A 27,369-nucleotide genomic window follows, 5' to 3' on the forward strand; every position below is an offset into this window, starting at 1 on the left:
TCCATGATCCTGTTTTCGACGGCAAGTTCAACTTTAAGTTGAGTGAGATGTGTATCAACTGAAGTGTGAAGTGCGGTGTTGGCGTTCTGGATTGCTTGGCGTGTTTCCTCAAAATGCTTCTTTTCAACCTCAAGTGAACGCGTAAGATTATCAACAGAAGCATTCAATGTTTGAGCATTCTTCTGAGCAGCAGCTTGGAGAGAATCAAGAAAGAGTTGAGGATTGGAAACTAGTTTTTCGACATTTGCGGTCGCTTGCTTGCAATCATTGGTTGATGTCTCGACTACAATAGAAGCTTTCTGACAGGTGGAAGTGGAGGCATCAATAGCTTTAACAGCATTAGAAATGGAAGTGTCATGCTCTTTGACAAAGGTTGCCAACAGAGCCTTGGTTGCTGCTTCAGAGTATGCACTGCCGGAAGAGGAGGAAGAAAGAAGTTGGTCTAGCTTGTCATTCATAACCTTTAAATTCTTCTTCGTGACAGGAGCGTCATCATCATCATCGCTCTATACTCTATATGGACTATAATAAACAGAATCGAATTCCATTTCTTATCCTCCAAGAACAGGTTCAGATTCGTATGAATTAGGTGGGGATAAAGGTGTGGAGGAAATTGGGGGCTCAGAACCGAAAGTAGATGCCCCCGTATCAGATACGTTGACACGAACAGTAGGTTCGGTTGGATGAGTAGTAGTCGTGGTAACCTTGGTAAATAAAGGGGTTGGAATCGGAATTGAGGTTGTAACGGAAGATGAGATGGGTGGAGGAAAAGGAGCAACAATAATAGGAACCGATTGTGTAGGAGAGGGAGGAGGTAAGGTTCGGTTACCTTCACTAGTTGGTAATGGTGGAGGCGAATTACCTCGAGGCTGACTTTCGGTTTGAGAAACGTCGTCTGCAGTTGACTCGGGGTCTGGCTGTGGGTCAGATGGAACATAGTCAGAATCACTTGAAGATGGGGAAGGAGACTTCGGCTTGTGAGCTTTCTTCTTGATCTTTCGTTTGTTTGGAGCAGTAGGGGCTGCTTGTTCAGACTTGCATTTCTTGGGAGTAGAAACTTTTGAGGACTGACCTTCCTTTTCCCATTTTCTTTCAGGCTTCTTCCCTCTTTTCGTTGGTTTACCTGTTGCGTCTAGGGAGCTTTGCATTTCTGGAGTAAGCTGCCTTGGCCCTGTAGGGGGTAGTTTCTTGTACTCAGTAATCACCTTGCTTCACTAGAAACACACCAATACATAGATTCTGGAACCGAACCAATAAAGAGAAATTTGGAGGGATCTGAGACAAGTATCCTCGTCGTGTGAAAAGTAGCAATAGATGACATCAGTGAGTCTACCATTGTGGGAACGTGAAAATTTTCCATCGCCCATTGAGTGACCAGAGTCCAAAACCTAGCACAAGAAATTTCAGAGTACCGTGAAGAAGAGCTTATACTCTGAACCAGTTGAGTCCATAAAATAGTGCCAAAGTCCGTGTTAAGCCCATGGTACAGACCATAAAGAAGGGTCATGAACGCCCTGCTTTCTCCATCAAAACCTGCAACCCTCTCCGATAAACCTTTGGAGAGGAGGGTAAATAGACCGTTCCACTGAGGAGGAAGACATGATTTCTTGAACTTTGTGATAGTGGTGAGAATCTCAGTGTACCCCATATCATAGAACATTGTGAAGAGTTGAGTAGTGGTAATGGAATCAGGGTTAATCAGGGAGTCGTCGACAACAAGCCTTAACAGCAAACAAAACCTAGATTTTGAAATCGACGTCTTTTGATTGACGACCTCAAAGAAAATATGCTCCTTTGCTTTATCGTAGACGGCGATTGAGTAGACTTGAGAAAGTAGTGACATGGGAACACACTCCACCTGGGTTAGGGCTATGACGAGTGGTGAATATTTGAGGCATTCAACCAATTGCAGCATGTAAGAATCATACTGGAAAGGTGAGAGTTCAATGATGAGGTTTTGATTGGGTTTAATGGTGAGAAGAGAAGACTGAGCAGTTTGTTCGTAAACAGATGAAGATTCAGCCATTGTTGCAGGTGTGAAGAAGAAGATGAACAGTAGAGATGATGGGTTTTGGGTAAAACAAATAAACCAGAAAACAATTCCTAAGTTCACATGCAACCTACTTTGGATCTATGTTTTAACTATTGAACATACAACTTTGAATTGCAAAACAAGAACCCTAGAGGAGGAGGCTAATTTCGAAATTAACAAACTAGGGTATAGGAGTTACATACCTTTCAATTTTTATAGCAAACAATTGATAATTCCCTTGATCTTGATCTTGATCTTCTTGGAAGCTTAGCACCACAAGTGTAATGCCTCTAATGGAATCACACCCAAGAACTAGCAAGAAGGAAAGTAGAAGAAGAGAGAGGGGAGGGAGTATGCAATTTCAGCCAGGGTTTCTTCCAAAGAACAAGTGACCTAAAATGTGAGCCAGGAGGCTCCTTAAATAGCTGAGGGATCTAGGGTTTAGGGAAAACCCTAGTTATCCTTTGCTTAGGGCCTAAGCAAAACCCAAGGGCCTTATCTGGACCCCTTGGACGAAATCTTTAGGGTTTCCCCTATGGATTTCGTCCACCTCCTTCCAAGGGGGTTCTGGATCCTTCCACTCAACTATTAGTTAATTGCAAACTAGTCCCTGCACTTTATAATTAATTCTTTTAACCCCAAAATTAATTCTGATTAATTTCTGGCTAACTATTAATTAAACATAATGATTTCTAATTAATATATTAATCTTTTAACATATTAATAAATCATTTATATATATTAATTTATTAATCTTATAAATTAATATCTCTCCTTTCATAATTTCCTTGTCCAGTTGCTAGGTTGAGGGCAACCCAAAAGGACTGTGCTGCTATCAATTCAAGTACATACCAATTATAGTTATGGGCTTAGACACCTAATCCAACAGTCTCCCACTTGGATAATTCTGTAACTATAATTGCTAGTATGCCTTCTAAATTTGACCAGCAAATTGTAGCTTCCAAAAGCTGCTGCCGAACTCTGACCCAGTCAGTTACGTGTCCTAAGATAAGTGATCATATAATCCTTCGTTCTGCTAGATATCCCTAGACATAAGACATGGAATGTAATCAATCTCTTTGTCCAGAATCTATGTTTCCCGATTCCTGATTTGTGATGATGTAGGACTTCTAATTGAACACATCAATTTAGTCCTGGCTGGGCCCAACACATAAGTCAACACCAAATCATCGAGGGGCCCACAAATATCGCTTTTCCGGTTAGGGCAAAAGGAACGAATAAACGTTGACTCATATGCTTGTATCTTTTACTCATCAAATTATACATGACAATACGTTTTATAACACCAAGTTACTGATGCGTTTTCGTATCACCAATGCATGACAGACTTGTAAATTACAACTCATATACCTTCGTTTCAAGATTATTAGATATTATCGTCTCAGTATTACTCGTGATGAATTCCATGAAGTGATACTCTGAGCGAGGGTTTATCCAATACTCAAATCTCAATTTCTGAGTACTCATGAATGTTGCAGCAATTCTATTGCCATGTCTATCCTTAGACAATCTACAATCCAGTTCATGACAATCTTGATTCACTACTTACTTCCAAAAGTACGAGTGACTGTGGAGTTTGAATAATCTTATTATTCGGGAAGTAAAACATGCAAAAATGAAACACAATAATAAACAATTGACAAAAGGTAGAAACCAAACTTATAAATAATACTTTATTATTTAATCACCAAAAGTCAATTACATTTACTTTGTTACAAGTTTCAGAATAAAACTAATCTAACTACTAAAACTAATATCATCTTTCAGTCCTATGTTCCGAGCATGCTGAATATGCTTAGCCCTACTCAGACCCTTTGTGAGGGGATCTGCTGGGTTATCTTCAGATGACACCCTCTTTACTATAAGATGGCCTTCTTCTACTCTATGTCTGATGAAATGGTACTTTCTGTCGATATGTCTGGTTTTACCATGATCTCTCGGTTCCTTTGTCAAGGCAACCGCTCCTTCATTATCGCAGAACAGTTCCATAGGCTCCTGGATGGTTGGAACAACTCCGAGATCTCCGATGAAGTTCCTCAACCAAGCTGCTTCTTTCGAAGCTTCACTCGCTGCTATGTACTCTGATTCACAAGTAGAATCAGCCACCGTATCTTGCTTGGAACTTTTCCAAGTAACTGCTCCTCCATTCAGTAAAAATACCCAGCCCGATTGAGAACGGAAGTTATCTCTATCCGTCTGAAAGCTAGCATCACTGTAACCATCTACTCTCAAAGTATCATTGCCACCAAGTACAAGGACCCAGTCCTTTGTCCTTCGCAAATAATTGAGTATATTCTTTACTGCTATCCAATGAGCTCTACCCGGGTTTCCCTGATAGCGACTGACCATGCTTAAAGCAAATGCCACATCAGGGCGAGTACATGTCATAGCGTACATGATCGATCCGACAGCGGAAGCATAAGGTACATGACTCATGTCATCTATTTCAACATCTGTACTCGGGCATTGAGTCTTACTCAATTTGGTGTTGCTCTGGATAGGTAGCTCTCCCTTCTTGGAATTTTCCATACTAAACCTCTTTAGTACCTTATCCAAGTATGTGCTCTGACTAAGTCCAATTAGTCTCTTCTTTCTATCTCTCAATATTCTAATCCCAAGAATATAGGCAGCTTCTCCAAGGTCTTTCATGGCAAAACACTTTCCAAGCCAAGACTTAACATCTCTCAAGGTTGGAACGTCGTTACCAATGAGTAATATGTCATCGACATACAACACCAGAAAAGTTACTATACTCCCACTAGCCTTGATATACACACAGAACTCATATTCACTTCTAGAGAAACCAAACTTTTTGACTTTCTCATGGAAGCAAAGATTCCAACTGCGAGATGCTTGTTTCAATCCATAAATGGATTTCTCAAGCTTGCACACTCTATTGGGGAACTTTGCATCAACAAAACCTTCTGGCTGACTCATGTAAACATCTTCAGCCAACTTCCCATTAAGGAAAGCAGTTTTGACATCCATCTGCCAGATTTCATAATCATGAAAGGCAGCTATGGCGAGCAATATTCTAATAGATTTAATCTTAGCTACTAGCGAAAATGTCTCATCATAGTCAACCCCTGGGGTTTGAGTGAAACCTTTTGCAACCAGTCGAGCCTTGAATGTATGCACATTCCCATCCATGTCTGTCTTCTTCTTGAAGATCCATTTGCACCCAACTGTCTTACGACCTGGTGCACTATCAACCAAATTCCAAACTTGGTTGTCATACATGGACTTAATCTCGCTGTCCATTGCCTCTTTCCACTTGGAAGCCTCTGGGCCTGCCATCGCTTCCTTATAAGTGACTGGTTCATCTAAGCTTACCAGTGTTCTGTCACTTATGAATGTGTCACCATCTGAAGTAATATGAAAGCCATACAACTCAGGTGGCACACTCACCCTAGTGGACCTTCGAAGAGGTAATGAGTTATCAATTGGTTCAACAGGAACTGTTTCCTCTGGTTGAGTGCTAGTGTCATCTAAGGTTCCTTCATTGGCTAACTCTTGAATTTCTTCAAGTTCAATGGTGCTCCCACTGTCCTCTTTGAATATGAGCTCCCTTTCTAGAAAGACTCCTCTTCGTGCTACAAAGACCACGTTTTCACTAGGCCTGTAGAACAAATATCCAAAAGACTGCTTTGGGTAACCAATGAAAACACATTTCTCACTTCTAGCTGCTAGCTTGTCGTGAGTCTCTCGTCTTACGAAAGCTTCACAACCCCAGACTTTAATATGTGCTAACGAGGGAACTTTCCCAGTTCACATTTCGTGAGGTGTTTTGGCAACCTTCTTTGTAGGGACAAGATTGAGGATGTGGGCGGCTGTCTCTAAGGCACACCCCCAGAAGTGAATAGGAAGCGAAGCATGACTCATCATAGAACGAACCATGTCTAACAAGGTTCGATTGCGCCTCTCAGCTACACCATTTAACTGTGGTGTCCTAGGAGGAATCAATTGTGAGACTATCCCACATTCTTTCAGATAGTCGTTGAACTCGATACTAAGATACTCCCCACCTCTATCGAATCTAAGTATCTTTATCTTTCTGCCCAATTGATTTTCGACCTCATGCTTAAACTCTTTGAACTTTTCAAAGGTTTCTGACTTATGCTTGATCAAGTAGATATAACCATATCTGCTATAATCGTCAGTGAAAGTCACATAGAATCGATTAGCATCTCTTGTAGTTGATCTGAAGGGCCCACACACATCTGTGTGTATGAGATCCAACAGATCTTCACCTCTTTAACAAGACCCTGTGAATGGTGATTTTGTCATCTTTCCCAAAAGACAAGATTCACACATATCATCTGATTTTAGGTCAAACGATTCCAACACTCCATCCTTTTGAAGTTGGGCTATGCGTTTCTTGTTAATGTGTCTAAGACGACAATGCCACAAGCATGCCTTGTCTACACTATTAGACAAGTAAATATTAAGTACACTATTTGCTAAGCTATCAACACAAGTCACTGTTTCATACACACCATCACAAGGCAAAGCTTCAAACATAAAAACACCATTCTTATAAACAGAAATTGAACCATTCAAATCATTAAAAGAATATTTAAAACCTTGTCTGAACAATGCATGAAATGAAATAATGTTTCTCGTCATCTCAGACGAATAGCAACAATTTATCAAATCTAATCTAACATCATTACTAAGCAAAAGCTGATAAACTCCGATCTTGGTTACTGGTGAAGACTTTCTGTTTCCCATGATCAAGTTTATCCTTCCTCGCTCTATCTCCCCACTTTCCTTTAGCCCCTGCATATCAGAACAGATATGAAAACCACATCCTGTATCAAGGACCCATGAACGAGAAGATAATGAGTTATTAGCAGAAATAGTGTAAGTACCTGCCGAAGATGGCTTCACTTTGCCATCCTTGATATCCTGCAGATATTGTGGGCAAGATCTCTTCCAATGCCCCTTTTGATTGCAGTAAAAGCAAACGGCCTCTTTTGGGTCAGAAACATGGGGAGTGGAACCATTGGGCTTAGCCTTTAGGCCATTGCTAGATGACCCAGCTTGAGCCTTGCTTTTCCAGTTTTGCTTGGGAGGACCTTTCCTCTTTTTCCCCTTTCCCTGTCCAATAGCCAAGACAGGGGCACTTGCAGGTGTGGAGGGTATACTTTTACCCTTCATCCCTGCTTCAGCTGTCTGCAACAAGTTGTGCAATTGGGCCAGAGTCTGCTCAGTGTTGTTTAAATGGTAAGTTAGAATAAACTGACCATAACAATCAGGAAGTGAGTTCAAGACCATGTCAATGGCCAATTCCTCATCAAAGTGAATGTTGAGCTTGACCAAACGCTCTATGTAGCGTTGCATTCTTTGCACATGTGACACAACCGACTCCCCTTCTTTCATCTTGCAAGCCATGAGTGACTTGACTACTTCAAACTTTTCTTGACGAGCTCGGTTATGGTACTTTTCCATAAGGTCCTTGTTCATCTCAAAAGGCCAATAGTCCTCATAGTACCTCTGCAATTCTGGGGACATAGTTGCCACCATGATGCATGCCACTTTGGTAGCATCATCGTAATGTTTCTTGTAGGCAGCATATTCTTCAGGAGTAGCTTTAGACTCATCAAACTCTTTGAGCTCCTTTTCAAGAACATATTCTTTGTTCTCAAAACGAAGTGCCATCTTGATGTTACGCATCCAATCGTTATAGTTAGAGCCATCCATAACGACTTTGGAGCAGATATTGAGCAAAGAGAAGTTTTGGTTGGAGGAGGATGAAGCAGAAGTGTTTCCAGGAGTAGACATCTAAAAAGAAAGAAAGTTTTAGTTAGATTTCAAGATACCTCAATATAATAACCCAAAGATAAAATATCAAGGTTAGGATCCAACTATGAAGATTCACAACTTAGAAATGGGATGCCGAGATCCAAGTGTAAATTTCATAAAGGTAGGTGAATGACGATTCACCAATTCCACCATTAGACGAAACAAACGAAGTGAAATTCCTAATTCTTTTGAGATACATTGAAACTATTCAATGGCATGTTTTGATCTCAGATTATGCTCTTCTATTTGTGACTGGGACGCCGAGGATCACAAACAAGATGTGAATAACCATGCAAATGTGCTTGGTAACCTCATTGTCTTTATCATTAACTATTGATGTGCTGGTAAACCACACACGCTCCATCAAAATGACAATTATGAGATACTCATTACTACTCTTTATTAGTGCCTTTTAGTGTGCTGGTTAACCACACACGCTCCACTAACGACCAATAAAGCATAATGTGTAATTTCATGGATTAGCATACTTTTCACATTTTTCCTAAAGTAACTAGAGTTGGGATTTTGAAAAATAATGTTCTAGTACTTTATTTAATAGCATTATACTTTTAATGAGAAGTAGTTGTCCTATCAAATCCGTTCTGCTAACGACCCTCCACTAATCAAGGGAGCGGTGGGTGAGAGTGGACACCCATTCAACTACCATTTTATAGGCAGTTTCCTTATACCCCCCTTATAGACTAGCTTCGTGAATGAGGCATACTAGCGATTTGACTGACCATATTCTTATACATATATAATATTAAACTTTTAATCATAATACATATATAAGGTGTGTTTTAAACTTTTTAAAACTTCAAGGTTTATATAAATTTCGAAATTTAAACTATTAAATTAAATTTAAATAAACCAAATAACTAGATTTAATATTTATCTTTTAATTAACTATTAATCAAATTATTAAATCATGTGAGGATTATCTAACCAAATTAATCAATTAATTTAATCCTAATCCTTATCCCTCTAAATTTCGAAAATTAGGGTAAGGATAATTATCCAATTAATCTAATCAAGTAACAATTATCCAAAACAAGAAATCCTAAAACTTCTAGCATATTTCGAAATTTACAAGGGAGGAGGCTAGGGTTTTCAAAACCCTAACCCTAATTTCGATTAGGGTTCTTTGGAGGCTAGGGTTTTCGAAAATCCTTTGATCCAAAACCCTAAAACGAAAATTTGGCCTTTAGGGTTTAATAGCTATAAACCCTAATTTGCAATTCAACAATTATAGCAATTCAATTTAAAACAAACAATGGCTCTGATACCACTGATGGGTTTTGGGTAAAACAAATAAACCAGAAAACAATTCCTAAGTTCACATGCAACCTACTTTGGATCTATGTTTTAACTATTGAACATACAACTTTGAATTGCAAAACAAGAACCCTAGAGGAGGAGGCTAATTTCGAAATTAACAAACTAGGGTATAGGAGTTACATACCTTTCAATTGTTATAGCAAACAATTGATAATTCCCTTGATCTTGATCTTGATCTTCTTGGAAGCTTAGCACCACAAGTGTAATGCCTCTAATGGAATCACACCCAAGAACTAGCAAGAAGGAAAGTAGAAGAAGAGAGAGGGGAGGGAGTATGCAATTTTGGCCAGGGTTTCTTCCAAAGAACAAGTGACCTAAAGTGTGAGCCAGGAGGCTCCTTAAATAGCTGAGGGATCTAGGGTTTAGGGAAAACCCTAGTTATCCTTTGCTTAGGGCCTAAGCAAAACCCAAGGGCCTTATCTGGACCCCTTGGACGAAATCTCTAGGGTTTCCCCTATGGATTTCGTCCACCTTCTTCCAAGGGGGTTCTGGATCCTTCCACTCAACTATTAGTTAATTGCAAACTAGTCCCTGCACTTTATAATTAATTCTTTTAACCCCAAAATTAATTCTGATTAATTTCTGGCTAACTATTAATTAAACATAATGATTTCTAATTAATATATTAATCTTTTAACATATTAATAAATCATTTATATATATATATTAATTTATTAATCTTATAAATTAATATCTCTCCTTTCATAATTTCCTTGTCCAGTTGCTAGGTTGAGGGCAACCCAAAAGGACTGTGCTGCTATCAATTCAAGTACATACCAATTATAGTTATGGGCTTAGACACCTAATCCAACAAGAGAGTCATCAGTGTATTCTTGAGAGAGTGAAGAATTGGTAAAGTAGGCCAAGAGGTGTGAGAAAATCTTATATACCGTCGCCAGGAGAGAGAAAGAATCCACAGTAATGATTCGACGATCTTCTGAATCAACGCCTGAAAAAGCGTGATTTGACAGCTGGGTTTCCCTAGGAAGATGTCATCAGGCGTGATGTTAGGAACCGTTTCAAATTCATGCGCCCGTTTCAAATCTTATCCAATGACGTGTCTCGAAATCTGATATTGTTACCGCCGTTTCAACTTCAAAAACCTTTCAAATTCCTTTTTAAACTGTGACTAACCCTTTCGCTTCATATAGTACTAGCAATGTTCACTCCTTAACATGAGATACCTCCATTGCATTAAAAACCAAAACATCAATTCTGGAAAAAAATAGCCATTAGTACCACAAGCAAGAATGTGGAAAATTATAAAGATCTTCGTTCATGAGTGTGCCAATAGAAAAGAAATAAAGCAAATAATTTGTGGGATTTAAGTGATGTCTATCTAGACACGAAACTATAGATTCCGGGCAAGAATCGCTTCCTTCAATGTCAAGAGAGACTTAGAAGTGTCTGTGTGGTTTCCCGTTGAATTACGATCAAATGTTTATTAAGAAACATTGAAAGGCATCTTTGCAAATTTAAGCTATAAAGGGTGGCTTATCTTCAACCGAACTTCAGTACTTGACATAAGACCGAAAGTGGGATAAAGTACTTGTCAGACCAGTGTAGCCTATTAAACAAGTGGGTTAGGTAATATATTCAGTGACTATGTGATAATGTAGAAATCTCAAAAACAAAATTAAACTGGATCTTATGGGAAGAAATGCCTTGGTGTTAGACAGTTTCATAAAGATCGCACAAAAAGAAAAAGAGATTTCCTTAAAGCATGGGTGAAAGCTAGAACATCTGATTGTTCACCGTCAATTCATTATTGGTGTTAGATTTTGGGTTTCACTTAGCACGTGGTGAAACGAAGCTAAGATCATTAACACAGATGTGGTGTTACCATAAACCTCAGTGGTAAATTCTGAGAGTCTCAAGGGTTACAATGATGAACTAAAATGAGATGGAGAAAAGTGATAAGGAGGTTAAAGAACCGAAGGTACCTCTGCTATAAAGTAAGGACCGACCAGATAACTCTTAACTCAATATGAGACGAGTAAGGTAGCTCATGACATAAGTGAATTTATCAGCCTGATTGGGAAGATTTGATTTGTGTATATCAAATCAGTAAGGCTTCACTTGAGGTCTAGGAGGCTTTGGTCGACATGCAACAACATGCTTCTAGGGACACTTAACTAGTGCAAAGATAAAGAAATATATACCTTTCCCAGCTCCATCATGTGAATAAATGATGATACCTTTCAGTAATAGAAACAACAAGACGCAAGAATTTTTTTTTTTTTGGATTTTATGAATTTTCTGAAAGAGAAATAAAAACAGAAATGAAAATATTTTTGAGTTTTATAAAATTTCTGAAAAAGAATTAAAAACAGCAAGAAAGAAAAATATTTTTGAGTTTTATAAAATTTCTAAAAAAGAATTAAAAACAGAAAGAAAGAAAAATATTTTTGAGTTTTAAAAGAAGAAGTGAAAAATAAAAAAAATATACATAATGTACAAAATATACAACCGAAACTTCACCTAAAAGTAGTGAAGCGAAATGGACCGAGCGTTTGGTGCATTTCGGTTCCCGAAAAATCAGGAGGCGAAATAGACTGAGCGTTCGCTCTATTTCGCGTTCGGTTCATTTTGGTTCCCGATAAATCTGGAGCCGAAATAGACCGAGCATTCGGTTCATTTCGCGTTCGGTTCATTTCGGTTCCTGATAAATCTGGAGCCGAAATAGACTGAGTGTACGCTCTATTTCGCTTGTTTAATATTAATGAGGCGAAAGTAGTTTCAGTACTGATTCAGCTTCCATCATAACTAAGCCTTGGAGAATTTTATTAAAACTTACTTCAGGTAAGGCTTTAGTGAAGATGTCAGCTAGTTGATCAGCAGATCTAACGAAGTGAATTTCCACATTACCATATTCAACGTGATCTTTGATGAAATGGTATCTCAGTGCTATGTGCTTCGTTTTGGAGTGTTGCACTGGATTGTGACATATCCGAATAGCGCTTTCTGAGTCACAATAAAGTGGAATATTCTTCATGTTCAGGCCATAGTCTCTAAGTTGGCTTTGTATCCAAATGACCTGTGAGGTACAAGATGCTGCAGCGATATATTCAGCTTCGGCTGTGGAGAGTGAAACGCATGTTTGTTTCTTGGACTGCCAGCTGACAAGTTTACCATCGAGAAATTGACATCCGCCTGTAGTGCTCTTTCGATCCAAACCACATCCTCCAAGATCAGCATCAGAGAATGCTTGAACAAAAAATCCTGATTTAGCTGGATACCATAGACCGAGAGATGAGGTTCGCTTCAAATATCTGAAGATGTTCTTTACAGCCACCATATGAGGTTCGCGTGGATTAGCTTGGAACCTGGAACAATAACAAACAGAAAACATAATATTGGGTCTACTAGCTGTTAGATACATTAGAGACCCTATCATTTGCCGACAGAGGGTCATATCAACATCCGGTTTCTCCAAAGATGGTGTTAACTTCGTTCCAAATGCCATAGGAACCTTTACTTTGGAATCTCCCATCATGCCAAACTTAGTCAGTACGGTCTTTATGTAAGCCTCCTGATTGATAAATATACCTTCGGGTCCCTGTCTAATATCCAAGCCAAGGAAAAAGTTAATTGGACCCATTGAGCTCATCTCAAACTTAGTCTCCATCAACTTCCTGAATTCAGCTGTGAGGCTGGGATTCGTGGAACTGAAGATGATATCATCGACGTAAATCTGGACAATCATTAAATGGTCACCCTCTCTCTTGCGAAAGAAGGTTGGGTCAACCGAACCTTGTTTAAACTTGGACAATTTTAAGAAACGAGTAAGGGTTTCATACCAGGCTCTAAGAGCTTGCTTCAGACCATAGACTGCTTTATCCAAAATATAGCAATGATCAGGATGCTTTTCATTCACGAAACCCGGTGGTTGCTCAACATACACAGTCTCTTCTAATTCTCCATTCAGGAATGCACATTTGACGTCCATTTGAAAGACTTCAAAATTCTTATGAGCAGCGTATGCCAGAAAGATCCAAACTGATTCTAACCTTGCTACAGGAGCGAAGGTTTCTTCGTAATCTATTCCTTCTTCCTGACAATATCCCTTGACTACCAGCCTTGCCTTGTTGCGAATAACATTCCGTTCTTTACCCATCTTGTTCCTGAAAACCCATTTCAATCCAACTACAGATGCATCCTTCGGTGTGGGAATCAGTCTCCAGACTCGATTTCGCTCAAACTCGTGAAGTTCGTCTTGCATTGCCTGTACCCAATCAGAGCGATCGAGTGCAATATTAACCGTTTTGGTGCTATTTTGGAGACGAATGAATTAAACATGCAAAATTCTTCTTGAGAGAACAGAGCAGTTTGCTTCGCTTTTATTTGAGACCGAGTAAGAACTCCCTGAGACGTTTCACCGATTACTTGAGTTTTTGGATGATCTTTTGTCCATTTTGTGAGAGGAGGATAGTTTGGATCATATGCAGGATCCAATTCGGCATTTATTTCTTCTTCAAATTCTGATTGAGAATCTTCATCATTTGTATTGTTTTTCTCCCCCTCGAATGAGGTAACAAGTTCAACATCCGGTTCAGAATTCTCCCCCTCGATTGGAATTTCATGGGTCATTGTTGGAGATGGATTCTCCCCCTGGAATGTAGAACACTTATGAGTAGAATCTCTTGAGCTTTCGGGTTCGCCTAGATCTCGAGGTTCGCTTTGACCGGGCTGTTCGGTTGGTCCTTGATGTTCGCTTTCCATTTCTTTTGCTGCTTTATCGATAAATTTTTTCAAGTTGTCGATCTTGTTGTCAGATGCCTTTGCCTCAGAATGAATTGCTCTCTCTGGTTCATCAAAGAGCAACGCGTATTCTTCAAATAGATTGGAAATGGGAACCGAGACTTGACCTGATTTTGGAAAGATATCCTCCGTTGGAACTTCGTTGGATTGCATTTTCTTCACATAATTATCATCAAAGGTGACATAGTAGGTTTCTTCAAGTTTCTTCAATCGTTTATTCAGAACCCTATATGCCTTTGAAGTTAGCGAGTATCCAAGAAAAAACCCTTCATCTGCCTTTACGTCGAACTTGTTTCGATTCTCTTTGGAGTTGAAAATAAAGCACCTTGAATTGAACACACGGAAGAACTTGACATTTGGCTTGCGGTTATTCAGGATTTCATACGGAGTGATGAAAAATCTCTTGTTGAGGAAGGTTCGGTTCTGGGTATAGCAGGCAACAGCAATTGCATCAGCCCAGTAGTACAGAGGTAGAGAAGCGAAACTGAGCATTGTTCGGGCTGCTTCGCATAACGAATGGTTTCGCCTTTCAACTACACTATTTTGCTGTGGAGTATAGGGAGCAGAGAAGTTGTGAGTCACTCCCTTTTCAGCGAGGAATTCTTCAAACTCTTGGTTTTTGAATTCCAGCCCATTGTCACTTCGGACATTTCTAACCAGCTTTCTTAATTGAAGTTCCACTTGCTTTATAAATGATTTGAGCTTTGGAGTTGCCTCTGATTTCTGTCTAAGAAAGAAAACCCAGGTGAAACGTGAAAAGTCATCAACAATAACCAAAATATACTTACTACCACCGATGCTTTCTATAGCCGAAGGACCACATAGATCGATGTGAAGAAGCTCAAGAGGTTCGATTATCTTTGTGTTGACGATAGTGGGATGAGTCTTTCGGCTTTGCTTTCCCATCTCACATGCTGAGCACAGATGCTCCTTATCAAATTTGAGAAGTGGAAGTTCTCGTACATGATCACCGATAACCAACTTGTTTATGTCCTTGAAGTTGAGATGTGAGAGCCTTCGGTGTTATAGCCAACTTTCATCAGAGTGTGCTTTCGTTAGAAGGCATACAACTGGCTTCCCTCGAATCGGGTTAAGATTAAGAGGATACATTTCTCCTTTTTGCTTAGATTTTAACAAGACAGCCTTCGTTTTCTTTTCGACAATCTCAGAACCTTCATCATCAAACGAAACCTTCAGGCCAGTTCCCACAACCAGTTGAGAGACACTGATGAGATTGTGCTGCAGTCCTTCTACATATGCTACCTTTCGGATTGAGAATTCTCCATTTGTGATCATTCTATAGCCTTTGATCGTGCCATATGAATTATTCCCATATTTGACACATCCACCATCTTTAAGAGCCCAAAACTCCCTTAGCTCTTCCCTCCTTCCTGTCATGTGACGTGAGCAGCCACTGTCAATGTACCATTCATCATCGAACTGCTCGTCACTTATAACCTGCAAAAATCAAGCAGATTTAGGAATCTAAAGTTGCTTGGGTCCTCGTGAGCCTTTTACAGAACAGGGAATTGCTATAGAAAGATCAACCATATAAGTTCGTTTTATTAGTGTGGTTTCGTCTTTCCTTTTGATGGTAAATACTTTGAGTTTGTTTAAATCAGATTGAGGATTTTTATTTTGATTCTTAACAAGCTTGTGTTCGTGATTCCTAGGGTTAGCTGACGTCTTCTTTGTTAACTTTTTATCTTCAGAGACGAGCTTCCCTTTTTCCTTGCCATCCTTGATATCCCTTTTAGGATTCTGCTTTGGTTGAGAATGAGGAAGATGGGATTTAGAATCGAAACTTGTCTTTCGATTTTTATCAAAGGTAGAGTTGGGACCGAAACTCGTCTTTTGGTTCTTGTCACTGCAAGAGTTGGGACCGAAACTAGGCTTTCGGTTCTTGTCACTGCTAGAGTTGGGATCGAAACTAGGCTTTCGGTTCGCTTGACTGCAGGATTGACAGTGGGTGCATTGAACAAATATATCCTTTGATCTAGATTTTTCCTTGAGATTTGACGCCTTTTCTGTGCGAACATAATTGGAGTTTTGGGAGTTCCAAAACTGCTTCCTTTCAGTAAGTTTCTTTTGATATCTTTTGTTTCGCTGTCGTTTTTGTTCAGCAAGCTGCTTTTGAGACTTGTGTATGTTTTCTCTGGGCTTTGGTCTCTCAGCATGAGTTTCGCTCTTCAATGAAGAGGTTTCGCTTGCATCCGTAGTTGGTTCGCTCAGGACATCTTTGGTACCACTGGTGCTTGGTACATCAAAGCTTGCAGGCTTGTTGAGTGGTTCTGCCACGTATCTGCCTCTAACCCTCCATGAGGTTCTCTCTGATAAACCGACAGTCTCATCTGCATTGTCGATTGGAGCCGACCAAAAGTAATCGTCACAACCACCTGCGTTATCTTCGTTTACTATGGCTGTCAGTTCGGCTGTTTGTTTTTGAGTAACCCCTGTCATGGCGTAAACCTGATTAGGTACAGTTTGTACCTTTTGATAAACCACTGCTTTCGGTTTCAGAATTTTGGATTTATCTTGGGACACACGAGCGAACTCAACCGGATTTTCAGATATAAGGCCATTGGTAGGTTCGGTTTCGCTCTTGACAAATTCTGAACAGTCAACCACATCCTCTAAGAATTTCACTCATATTACTTTCCTCGTCAAATTCAGAAGAATTTTCAACATTAATTTTATTTTCTGAACTTAACTTGGCATTTAATGAGTCAAATTTTTGTATGGTTTCGGTCTTGATTTTCAATTTATCATTCTCGTCCAAAAGATTTTTGATCATGTTCTTATGGTCTTTGGACTTGATAAAGGACTCGATTTTGTCCAGACCAACCCTGTAAGCGTCAGAGATATTATCTGAAGAGACAATAGATTCACATTTATAGCTATCAATATCAACTTCATCCTCCTTTAACTCTAGGAAGGGCAATATCATTTTGTGAATCTTTTTGCCAATTTCACAATCTAAATGCAATTGAGTGATATTTGTGTATAAACGTTTAGCAATTAAGCAAAAAATGTTTCTTTGTTTCATCAGTTTCAAATTATCACGTTGCAAATAAATAACTTCATCTCTCGTCCTAACTAACTCTAACTCTGTCTTCTCTATCCACATCCTTCGCTACTCATTCTTGGATGTCACCCCGCTAAGTTGATCGGTTAGGTTAGCATTTGTGAGGCGTGTTTGCATTAGACTACCACTTAAACTAGAAAATTTGAATTTCAAATCGTTCAATTCCTTTTCATAGTTAGTTACAGGTATATTAAGTGATTCGAGAATGGATTGTACCTTTTTGATCAACTGATCACAGTCATCTATCCGCTCGCTCACAGGTTTAGCAGCAAAACACTTATCTTCCCTTAGATTCGCCTCCTCATAATCGCCTTCGGTTGTATAACCCCTCATTTGTGACACTCCAGCTGTCACCATCAAGCATCTCCCAGCAAACTCCTCTTTCTCTTCTTTCGCCACAAACGCCTTTCCATGGGTGGATTTACGTACTTCTTCATCTTCCGCGTCTGTAGACCAGACCTCTACGCCACCGAACTCGTCATCCACAATGTTCTCCTGCACAATCAAAGCATTCATTGAACTGTTAGAGGCTTTCTTCTTCTTTATTTCCTCTAACTTCCGCATATAGTACGCTTTATCATCTTCACCCTCTTTCTTCTCGGACAGCTTTCTCAGCATGAAATCTTTGGCAAAGTGGTTTTTTCCATGGCAAAATTTGCAGTCATATCCAGAGTCTCCCACCAATTTGCTCTCCTTCTTCTCTTCTTCTTTCTGAGGAATATTTTTATATCCTCTTTGGTCTTTTATGAGCTGTAGCTTCATGCCAGTTTCAGTTCTTGGCAATAGGAAACTTTATGCCAGCAAACCTTTTCGGGTTGGAAACCATCATAGCATATTCTTTGCTTGTCAGATCACATTCTGACATCTCTGACTCTTCTTCATCTTCTGCCACATTCTTCGCTTTAGAGAGAAGGGCCAAAGATCCCATACCAGTCACCACTTTCGCTTCCTTTATCACAACACTTTCATGTGACTTGAGAATACCTACCATCTTCGCCAGAAAATAGTTTTTAAATTGCTCGTGGGCCTTCACCGTTGATACCACAGCCATCCATTCGAGTCTTAAACCATTCATAAAAGTGACCTTCTGTTCGATCACTTTCCTTTCAATGCCGTGCTTGATCATTTTGCTCAAAAGATGGTTGAAGCAATAGAAAGTCTGAACAAGTTTTTCATCAGCCTTTTGTTGGAAAGCACCGAACTCAGAGAGCAATAGAGTTTGGATGGAATGCTCTAGGTCTTCATCAGTGGAATACAACTCTTTGAGTCTAACCCAAATCTCTTTTGCCATGGTGCATGATCTTACTAAACAAAAAGTATCAGACTGTAAAGCGAATCGAATCATTCTCATGGCTTTAACATTACACAGCAACTTATGTTTTTCGTCTTGAGGCATCTTTTCCACATCAGTTACGAGCTTGTTGTATTCTTTTTGAGTCTTAACAGTTGTATTTGTACCAGAATGAACAAAAGGACCCAATGTTATCGCTTCCCAGATAAGATAACCATTGTCTTCGGAACCAATGACGTAGTCCTCAAAGTGATGCGTCCACACTTCATAATCTTGAGTGTAAAGAATCGGAATTCTGGTTGTAGATCCAATGCTGTTGGAGATATTGATTGGATTGGTTTGTGAATCTTCGTGAGACATGATGACCTTCTTGAGATATCTGCTTAGAATCAGACTTGTAAAGATTGAATAGGGTAATATCGAGATCTATGAACAGCGTATATGAAGGAATGACGACTTAACAGATCCAATAAAAGTGGAAACCCTAAGAAAATTCTTCAAACAGAAGAGATGCGTATGATTTACACAGCCTTCTGCTCTGATACAATTTGATGAGAATAATGTTCTCTTTGATGGATAGATTCAAACAAATATTAATCAGATAATAACAAACAATATGAAACAAGGAACACCAACGTGAATCAAACGAATGTCGAATGATTAAAACAACAACCCTCAGAAGAGCTCGATGAAGAACTTCTACTTTAGAGGGTGCTAGGGTTACAGTACTTGTCAAAGGAAAATATTCAAAAGCGTGACTAAGGAGATGCATGCATGCACCATAAATACTAAACCCTAAAAGAAAACACACGGTTGGACAGGCCCAAACCGTGATTACATATGGACCGAACTAACAAGGCCCAATGACGCAACACATGAAGTCAACAAGGACCATATCCCCGACCTGGAACACCAGGTCCGATCGACGTCTGTCGGCGTAGCTCTTCTGCCAACTCTGAGCAGTCTGAAGCCTGTTCCTGACCTGCTGGATCCTATCTATCGTCTTGAGTACCACTTCGGTACTCTCCATGACCCTCTGCCCAACCTCACCCCAGCATATCGGGGTTCTACACTTCCTCCCATATAACATCTCGAAGGGAGGGCGGTCGATGCTCGCGTGATAGCTATTATTATAGGAAAACTCTGCCAAGGGAAGGTAGGTATCCCAACTACCACCAAAGTCTAATACGCATGCGCACAACATGTCCTCCAAGTTCTGGATGGTCCGCTCACTCTGACCATTCGTCTCAGGGTGAAAAGCCGTGTTAAAATGCAGACGAGTACCCAACTCGTCATGGAATTTCTTCCAGACTCTGGAAGTGAATCGCATGTCTCGGTCAGAAATCTCGGAAACTGGCACTACGTGTCGGGCTACTACCTCTCTGATGTAGATATCGGCCAACTTCTCAGCCGAGATGCTCTCCTGGATTGGTATGAAATGGGCACTCTTGGTCAACTGATCCACGATGACCCAAATCGAATCCATCCCTCGTGCGGTCCTGGGAAGCTTTGTGATGAAATCCATAGTAATATCTTCCTATTTCCACTTAGGGATATCCAACGGCTGTGTCTTGTCATGAGGCCTCTGGTGCTCGGCCTTGACCTTCCTGCAGGTCAGGCATCTCTCAACGTACCAGGCTACATCCCGCTTCATGCAGGGCTACCAGTAATCAAGACGAAGATCTTTGTACATCTTCGTCACCCCGGGATGGATAGAAAACCTGGATTTGAGCGCCTCCTCCATCAAAACCTGGTGCACACCTCCATGTATGGAACCTACACTCTACGGTGTAGTGTCAACCACCCGCGGTTATCATAGTTGAAGGAGGGAACCTGACCCACAATACGCTCGCTCTTCCGATGTTCCTCCTGATGGGTTTTGAGCATCCTAACAACCTTAAGGTGCACATACAACCCTAAAAACTTTGGAACTATGTTTTCACTATTATACATGCAAAATTTGATTTCCAAAGCTTTATCTTTTCTAGCATGCAATTCTAGGTACTTATATAACAAAACTAGATAGAATTACATACCTTTCATTGTGATTGATTCCTTGAAGCTTTAAGAGCCTAGCACCAATAATATGAATGCCTCAAGTGAAGTCACAAATCACCAAAACCACTTGGAAGACTTGAGAGAATATGGAGCTCACTAGAAATCGGCCTCACCTTGATATCATACACACACACTAGTTCCATTTCTAGAGCCTTGGACTTCTTTATATAGTATGGAGGATTAGGGTTACATCCATGTAAACCCTAATACCCATGACCTTTCATTTCCATTGAATCCATGGGTTAAAAGCTCCATGGACTATCCATGGACTTCCATGCAAGCTTAGCCCATTCTAAATAATCCATTAGCCCATATTATTAGAGTCCATATTTAACTAGCCTCTTTTGATCACCAAATTAATTACAAATTAATTCTTGATCAATACTAATTAAATTATATGATTTCATATTAGTATATTATAACTTATAATATATTAATAAATCATAAATATACTATTCTCAAAAGATTATCCATACAAATTGATTCGGTGAAGTGCAACCCAAATGGACCATGCCGGGTCGGGTCAAGTGAATACCAAATATAGTTATGGACTTAGACACCTTATCCAACAGTCTCCCACTTGGATAAGTCTGATAACTATAATTTCAAGTATGACTTCAGGAACCAACTAGCAATCGTAGCTCTTAAAACTCTGTTGAACTATGAAGTGCCATTTTAGATAAGTGATCATATAATCCTCTATACGAGATATCAGCTGGACAAATACTTGTAACAACGTCGTACTTATTTTCCAGCAGTTAGTTTCATGATTTCCGATTTGTTTGACATAGAATTAATCTGAACACATCAATTTGGTTCTGACCGGGCCCGACACATAGGTCAAACCAAAATCATCGAGGGGCCCAGATATCGCATTTAATCCTCCAAGGACTAAAAGGAACAAATAAAATTCGACTCATATGCTTGTACTAACTACTTGTTGAATCATACACAAAGGCACGTTTTATAATATCAAGTTACTGATGCGTTTTCGTACAATCAATGTACAACCAACTCATAATCAACAACTCATATCTCTAGGTTTGAAGACTTATATGATATTACCGTCTCACGATCGCTCAAGATAAATTCCATGAAGTGATACAAGTGAGCGTGGGTTTAATCCAATACTCAGAACTTATGAGCACTCATGAATGTTGCAGTAACACTTGCTATGTCTAAACACCTTAGACATCTACAAGCCCAATTCATGACGGTCTTGATTCATACCTACTTCCAAAGTATGATTGACTGTGGAGAGTTTGAATAAAGTAATTATTCTGGAAGTCAAAACACGCAAAGTTGAAACAATAGTAAACGATTGACACAAGATAGTAACACTTTACTCAAAAACAAATAACAATTTTTATTTAATCACCAAATGTCAATTACATTTTACAAGTTCCAGAGATAGCTATCTAATTATTAAAACTAATATCATCCTTCAGCCCGATGGTCCTCGTATGCTGCAAATGCTTAACCCTAGTCAGTCCCTTCGTGAGGGGATCTGATGGGTTATCTTCTGACGGTACCCTCTTTGCTACGAGGAGTCCTTCTTCTATCTTGCGTTTGATGAAGTGATATTTTGTGTCAATGTGTCTGGATCTGCCATGATCGCTCGGTTCCTTGGCTAAAGCAACCGCACTATTGCTGTCACAGAAAATCTCCATAGGCTCCTTTATAGCTGGTACAACTCCCAGGTCTCCGATGAAGTTATTCAGCCATATCGCCTCCTTCGCAGCTTCACTCGCTGCTATGTACTCTGATTCGTAAGTTGAATCATCTACCGTCTCCTGCTTGGAACTTTTCCAAGTAATTGCTCCTCCATTTAGAGTAAAGACCCAACCCGATTGAGAGCGGAAATTATCCCTATCAGTCTGGAAACTGGCGTCAATGTACCCTATCACTCTCTAGTCATCACTCCCACCGAAGTTAAGGACCCAGTCCTTAGTCCTTCGCAGATACTTGAGAATATTCTTTATCGCAGTCCAGTGGGCTTTGACAGGGTTCCCCTGATATCTGCTGACCATGCTCAAAGCAAAACCCACATCAGGGTGGGTACAAGTCATAGCATACATGATCCAACCAACAACGGAAGCATATGGTAATTGACTCATCTCAGCTATCTCAGCTTCTGTACTTGGACTCTGAGTCTTACTCAGTCTGGCATTGTGCTAGATCGGTAAGTCCCCTTTCATGGAATTCTGCATGTTGAACCTCTTCAACACCTTGTCCAAGTAAGTACTCTGACTAAGTCCAATTACTTTTACTTCTCTAAGGTCCTTCATAGCGAAACACTTCCCAAGCCATGACTTAACCTCCTGCAAAGTTGGGATGTCATTTCCTATGAGGAGTATGTCATCCACATATAGTACCAAAAAGCTAACTATACTCCCACTAGCTCTGACATATACACATGACTCGTCCTCGCTTCTTGAAAAACCAAACTCTTTGACTTTCTCATCAAAACAAAGATTCCAGCTACGAGATGCTTGTTTCAATCCATAAATGGATTTCTCAAGGTTACACACTCTATCAGGATGCTTTGCACTGACAAAACCCTCTGGCTGACTCATGTAAACATCTCCAGCTAACTTTCCATTAAGGAAAGCGGTTTTGACATCCATTTTCCATATTTCATAATCATGAAATGCAACAATGGCTAGCATAACTCTAATAGACTTAATATTCGCTACTGGAGAGAAGGTTTCATCATAGTCAACTCCCGGAGTTTGAGTGAAGCCCTTTGCGACCAGTCGCGCCTTGTAAGTGTGTACCTTCCCATCCATGGCGGTCTTCTTTTTGAAGATCCATTTGTACCCGACTGTCTTACGACCCGCTACATTGTCAACAAAGTTCCAAACTTGATTGTCATACATGTATTGGATCTCGCTGTCCATAGCCTCTTTCCATTTAGCAGACTCAGGCCTGCCATGGCTTCCCTATAGTTGTTAGGTTCATCCAGATTTACCAGTATACTATCACTGATAAATGTATCACCTTCCACAGTAATATGGAAACCATAATAATGCTCAGGTAGATTCCTAACTCTAGTGGAACGCCTCAGAGGTACAGACTCGTCGGTTGATTTAATAGGAATTTCGTCCTCTGGTTGATAGCTAGGGTTTGAGTTTCCTTCAACGCTTGACTCTTGAAGCTCTTCAAGGTCAATTTGCCTCCCACTGTTTCCTTGGCTTATCAATTCTCTCTCACGAAAGACTCATCTCCTTGCCACAAAGACCACATTCTCACTGGGTCTGTAGAAGAGGCAACCAAAGGATTTCTGTGGGTAGCAGATGAAAATACACCGCTCACTCCGAGGTTCGAGCTTATCGTGAGTCTCGCGTCTCATGAAAGCCTTGCAACCCCAAATCTTGATGTGGTCTAAATTGGGAACTTTCCCAGTCCACATCTCGTGAGGTGTTTTGGCAACCTTCTTGGTAGGGACTAGATTAAGGATATGGGCGGCAGTCTCCAAGGCATACCCCCAAAATGAGATTGGTAACGAAGCTCGACTCATCATGGAACAAACCATGTCCAACAAGGTTCGATTGCGCCTCTCAACCACACCATTCAGCTATGGTGTCTTAGGAGGTGTCAATTGTGAAACAATTCCACATTCCTTAAGATAGTCAAGGAACTCTGTGCTAAGATACTCACAACCTCGATCAGATCGAAGCATCTTAATGTTCCTGCCCAGCTGATTCTCCACTTCCTGTTAAAACTCTTTGAACTTGTTAAAGGTCTTTGACTTATGCTTGATTAAGTAGACATAACCATATCTACTATAATCATCAGTAAAAGTCACATAGAAGCGGTTAGCATTCCTTGTGGCGGTTTTGAAGGGTCCACACACATATGTGTGTATGAGATCCAACAAACCCTCACCCCTTGCACAAGTACCAGTGAAGGGTGACTTTGTCATTTTTCCAAGTAAACAAGACTCGCAACTATCATCCGACTTTAAGTCAAATGATTCCAAAACTCCAGCCTTCTAGAGTTGGCCTATGCGCTTCTTGTTGACATGTCCAAGACGACAATGCTACAAGGATACCTTATCCAAACTAGTGGAAGAATCAATATGCAACACATTATTTCCTAAGTTATCTATAACATTCACAGCTTCATACACACCATTGCAAGGCAATGCTTTAAAATAAAACACATCATTATAAAAACATTAATTGCACCACATTCATGATCAAATGAAAAACTATAACCTTGTTTGTACAAGCCATGAAAAGAAATAATATTTCTCGCCATTTCAGACGAGTAATAGAATTTATTCAAATCTAATGTTAACCCACTACTTAGCAATAAAGAGTAAACTCCAATCTTGGTGACAGGTGATGCTTTCCTATTCCCCATGATTAAGTTTATCTTCCCGTGCTCCATTTCCTCACTTCTTCTTAGTCCCTGCAAATCAGAACAAATGTGAATTTCACACCCTGTATCAAGGACCCAAGAATTAGTATGTGGTGAGTTATTAAACAATATAGTGTAAATACCTGCAAAGGAGGGCTTGATCTTCCCATCCTTTATATCCTGCAAGTACTTGGGGCAGCTTTGCTTTCAATGCCCCTTTTCCTGACAATAGAAGCATTGTGCTTCTTTTGGGTTGGAAGTGGGAGTAGCAGAACCACCATTGGTTCCACTTGAAGAGGAGCCTTCAAGAGACTTTCCCTTGGTACCCTTCGAAGGGGTCTTCCTCTTCTTCCCTTTTCCATGCCCGATTGCCAGAACAGGGGCAGTGGTAGGAGTAGAAACAACATTTTTCCCTTTGAGGTTGCTTTCAGCAGTCCTCAAAACTCCTAGAAGCTTGCTCAAGGTGACCTCCTCCTTATTCATGTGATAGGTCATGCGGAACTGATCATAACAGGGAGGTAAGGAGTGCGGTATGATGTCAATAGCCAGCTCTTCATCAAAGTTCCCATTCAGTTTGAGCAAACGGTCCACAAATCTTTGCATTTTTTGTAGGTGGCCCGTGATGGACTCTCCATCCTTCATCTTAGTTGTTATCATCGAGGCGATTATTTCATACCTCTCTTGACGTGCACTATGATGGTACCTTTCCATCAGATCCTGGTGCATCTCAAAAGGGTAGAAGTCCTCATAGGACTTTTGGAGTTCAGGTGCCATAGTGGCAAGCATGATACAAGCCACCTTGGTGACATCTTTCTCATGTTCCCTAAAATCAGCAACCTGCTATGGAGTAGCAGACGACTCATCAAGTTCCTTAAGCTCATTGTCAAGGACATATTCTTTGTTCTCATAGTGTGTGACCATTCTGATGTTCCTAATCCAGTCGTTGAAATTAGTTCCATCAAAATGACCCTCCCACAAAGGTTCATGAGAGAGAAGGAGCCAGTAGGGTTTGAGCCTGAAGCATTGTTGGAAGACATCTGAAAAGGAAGAAAGACAAGTTTAAATTAGATAAAAAAAAAAGTCTTAATAAGACACCCAAATGTAATATTAAGGCTAGGACCCAACACAATATTTTATATCTTAGAAGAGGGATGCCGTAATCCAAGCTATAAAATATTTGAAGGTAGGTGAATGACGATTCACCAATTTCCACCATGAAAAACGAAATAAATTATTAAGTTTTAATTAATTGAAATTCCTAGATTCTTTTGAGATTCATTGAACTTTTCAATGGCATGTTTAAATCTCGATTTTTCCCTTCAAGTTTGTGACTGGGACGCCGAGGATCACAAAACAAGGTGTGAATAACCATACAAATTAACTTGGTACGCTTAATCTTATCACCTAATCGATGTGCCGGTTAACCACACGCGCTCCACCGATCTATGATAAACATTAAGTTACCCTTTGCCACACTTACTAGTCCATATTAGTGTGCCGGTTAACAACACACACTCCACTAACGACTTGGTAAGGTACAAAGTGTAATTTCACAGGTTAGCACCAAATTCACATTTTCCTAAAGTAACTAAGATTGGGAATTTATAAAAGGTTTAGTTACTTTATATTTTTCATTACAATTTTAATGAGAATTATAGTCCTTGTCCTACCCATTCGGCTAACGAACCTCCACCAGTCAAGGAAGCGGTGGGTGAGAGTGGACACCCATTAAGCTGCCATTTTATAGGCAACAACCTTATACCCCCCTTATAGACCGGCTTCGTGAATGAGGCTACTAACGGTAAGACTGACTTGATCTTATACATATATATATATATATATATATATATATATATATATATATATATATTATTAACTTATAATATTATAAAGAATAAGGGTTGAATTTTAAACTTTCAAAACTCTAGGGATTGGAATTAAAGTACTAATATGTGAGACTTTTGAAATTCCAAAACTTGAGGGCAAGTTTTGAAACTCTTCAAAACTTTTCAACTTCATAACTTGTGAGTTTAATGGCTTATTAAAAATGAAGACTCTTCATTTCTATAACCTATGATTTATCAATTACTCTTTTAAAGAAAAGGACTTTTGGTAATCCATAACTTGAGGACAAATTATGGACTCCATTAATACACATATATCATGGATTCAATTAATCAAATAAGCATGCATGATCATATTCAAACTCATAGAACAAAGCAATTCATATCATCAATCTTCAAGACATTAAGCATAATCATATTAACTAATTCTTTAAATTATAACAATAACCTTGTAATTAGATTAGGATAAACATTACCGTATCATAAAAACAGTTCAGATGATTAAAAAATAGTTATATGTAATGATCCTAACCCAATTTAGGCCAAAAAACTCGAATAGTTCGCTGTTAGCTCATCAGACTCGCTGAGTGCAGGTCCAGACTCGCCGAGTCCAAGGCTAAAAGCATCAACTCGCCGAGTCTGTTCGTGGACTCGCCGAGTTGAGCAGTCAGACAACAAAACAACTTTGCAAAATCACATATAAGCAATAATATAATAGAAAACAAGCCTAGGCTTTGATACCACTGATGGATTTTGAGCATCCTAACAA

Source organism: Lactuca virosa, chromosome 8 (assembly GCF_052849685.1).
Source record: "Lactuca virosa cultivar CGN04683 chromosome 8, Lactuca_virosa_CGN04683_v6, whole genome shotgun sequence".
Lineage (NCBI taxonomy): Eukaryota > Viridiplantae > Streptophyta > Magnoliopsida > Asterales > Asteraceae > Lactuca > Lactuca virosa.